This window comes from Sinocyclocheilus anshuiensis, unplaced genomic scaffold (genome assembly GCF_001515605.1).
Source record: "Sinocyclocheilus anshuiensis isolate Anshui unplaced genomic scaffold, SAMN03320099.WGS_v1.1 scaffold241, whole genome shotgun sequence".
In the NCBI taxonomy this organism is placed as follows: Eukaryota; Metazoa; Chordata; class Actinopteri; order Cypriniformes; family Cyprinidae; genus Sinocyclocheilus; species Sinocyclocheilus anshuiensis.
Window position 1 is genome coordinate 5,179 of NW_015540865.1, and position 3,472 is coordinate 8,650.

A 3,472-nucleotide genomic window follows, 5' to 3' on the forward strand; every position below is an offset into this window, starting at 1 on the left:
CTCACACACACACACACACACACACACACACACACACACACACACAAACACACACACACACTCACTCTCATACACACACACACACGCACACGATACTGTGACAGTGACTCTACACACTTCATCTCCTCTTAATTGTCAGCACAAGCGTTTATGAGACTGAACTGTGACTGCTCACTTTATATAGAACTATGAGGAGCCGTTCACACAGAAACACATTTTTTTTCATTCCAATGCACTTTTCCCACAAACTAGACAGACGTGTACACACTGAGAATACAAGACTTATATATGCCGTTAATGTGTGTGTGTGTGTGTGTGAGAGTGAGTGTGTGTGAGTGTGAGTGTGTGTGTGTGTGTGTGACCCTTCCGTGTTTTGTGCGGCTGCTTCATCCGGGACGATTTCTTTATGTCGGCTTCAGTAGTGTTCACACAGCCAGGCTGCAACACACACACACACGTCATGAATATTCATAAACTATTAACACTATAATACTTTTACAAACTGAGGCAATTTAAAATCTTACATCATTAAGGTTTTGAGTTTGTCCTGACAGGTGTGTGATGCAGTTCAGACGCGAGTAAATAACCATAATTATCATTTCATTCATCAGAGTAATTATGCAGAAACTCAATCACCGTCGCTGTGAAACTCACCACAGGTCTGTGAACGTCCCAGAACGCCCGCTCCTGACTGTCCAAGATCTTCCGCTCGATCTTGTCCCGTTTTTTGTCCACTCTGACGGGAGAGAGAAAGCACTGTGAACTCACACACACACACACACACACACACAAGTCAGCAAATACAATCCTTACATCTGACTTCATCAAACACACTTCAGTTCATAAAGCCTGTTTATTCACAGAATGAGATTTTCATTAATGCAAATCAAACAGAAAAGATAGATGCTCACAGCTTCATAATCGGCCAACTCCAGACGAGCTTTATTCTGCATTGTTCGTTTACAGAGGTAAACCGCTGCAGACAGACAGACAGACAGAGACAGTTTTAGCTGTTTTAGATGTGATGAAACAGTCTGTCTGCAATATAAACCCGACGATGCTTCACTGCACTGAAACAGACTGTAGAAATGCATCTGATCTGATATGACATTCAGATTGAAGGACGGTAAATAAGCTTTATATTATACACAGATACACACATTCAGACTCATAAACATGCGATATAAAGCACTGGCTCTCATCCAGGGGTCCAGGGGGCCACTAGAGGGCATCAGTACACTTCCAAACGCCCACAAGATGACTTCAGTGATTTAAAATAAGACAAAACAAGCACTAAAATAAGCTAAAACAGCTGAAAATCAAGATGTAAGCAAACATCGTATTTCTTATTTTAATTCATTATTTTTATTCATGAACCAGGATTCTCGCAGTCTTGGAAAATCTGGATGTACAATTTTTAGACCTGGAAAAGTTATGGAAATTAGTAAAATCTTAAAAGGCATGGAGACTTTTATAATGAATATAAATTATGTTACGCTGTAAAATATTTTATGAGGTAACAATTGCTGAGAAAATGCTATTTGTGAGTAAAACAAACAAACTGTAATCATGAATGACTTGAAAAGTCATTTATTTATTCACTGGTAATAAAAACTGTAAATGCTGAAGAACACTGAACTTATGAACCAATGTAATTTAATTTTATTTATTTTTTTATAATTATTTTATTTTAATATTCATTATATTTCATAAAATTATAATTTAATATTTATTAAACTATAATTAATTTTAATCAAACGAACACAAGATCTCTACTGCAGACACGCTTCCATCTAGTATACTATCATCTCTTTGAATTATCTTCATTTGGGGGCTTTTCATTTGATTAATGAATTATCATATCATATAATTAATCTGATGGAGATTATAATCAATGGACAGGTCTGTTTAAAGCTGGAGTGTGTCGCTCCGGTGGTGTGGCGTCTCTGTCTCCGTCTCACTGATGAACATCAGGTAGAGTTTGTTGATCGATTGGTCTGATCTGGTCCGACACTTTCTCGTGTTTCAGGACACCAGCGCTCAAGAACATCAGAGGAGGATAAAACACAACACCACACACACACACACACACACACACACACACACACACACTCACACACACACACACACACTCACACACACACACACACACTCACACACACACACACACACTCACACACACACACACACACTCACACACACACACACACACAGACGCTCTTACCATAGTCAGTGTTTTCTGGTTCCCAGCAGTTTGACGGCCAGAAGTACGGAGTCTGTGATCAAAACAGGGACACAGCAGTCAATGACGCCTCAATGTTCACTTCAGGTCTCACACACACACATATAAACTATGTTCACTACATAGGCAAATTAATGTGGCCACCTAAACATCACAGACACATGTTGAATGTTTAATTTCACACCTGCTGGAACCACATCTGAAGCACAGAATCCTCTAGAATCTCACTGTATGTGTAGAATTATGATTTGACCTTACTGGAGTCACTGGAATAACCAAACCTGCTCATTACCGCTAACAATACAGTGAATATCAACGGCATCATGAATATGAAGAATAAAGTCATGAATATGTGTCTGAATGTTAATGACACCATTAATATGAATCAGAATATGAACAGTGAAATAATGAATATGAATACTAAAATCAGGAATATGTATGTGAATATCATGAATATGCATTAGAATATCAATTACATTTTGAATATAAATATGCAAAATCAGAATATGAATAATGTCATGTATATGAATGTATAAAAATATGAATGGATCCATAAATATCAAGAATGAATGAATGACATCATGAACCATGAATATGTATCAGAAAATGAATGGCATTTACATACATTTGTATCAGATCATGAATGATTTTATAAATATGAACTAGAATATGAATGAAATCATGAAAATGAATAATCAAACCATGAATATGTATCTGAATATGAATAAGCATAAAAAATTGAATTACATCATGAATACGAATCAGAATATGAATGACATTATGAATATGCATCAGACTATGACATGAATATGAATCAGAATATGAATGACGTTATGAATCTGAATTTGAATCAGAATATGAATGACATTATGAATATGCATCAGACCATAACATGAATATGGATCAGAATATGAATGACATTATGAATATGCATCATACTATAACGTGTATATGAATCAGAACATGAATGATATTATGAATATGCATCAGACCATAACATGAATATGAATCAAACTATGAATGCCGTTATGAATCTGAATTTGAATCAGAATATGAATGATGTTATGAATCTGAATTTGAATCAGAACATGAATGATATTATGAATCTGAATTTGAATCAGAACATGAATGATATTATGAATGTGCATTAGACCATAACATGAATATGAATCAGAATATGAATGACATTATGAATATGCATCAGACCATAACATGTATATGAATCAGAAT

The 3,472-nt window shown here is 35.7% G+C and overlaps 1 pseudogene; it reads right to left on the reverse strand.

Annotated features, from left to right (window-relative positions):
- The window catches only part of LOC107688031 (regulator of G-protein signaling 7-like), a 12,431-nt pseudogene that overhangs the window by 3,813 nt on the left and 5,146 nt on the right, over positions 1–3,472 (reverse strand).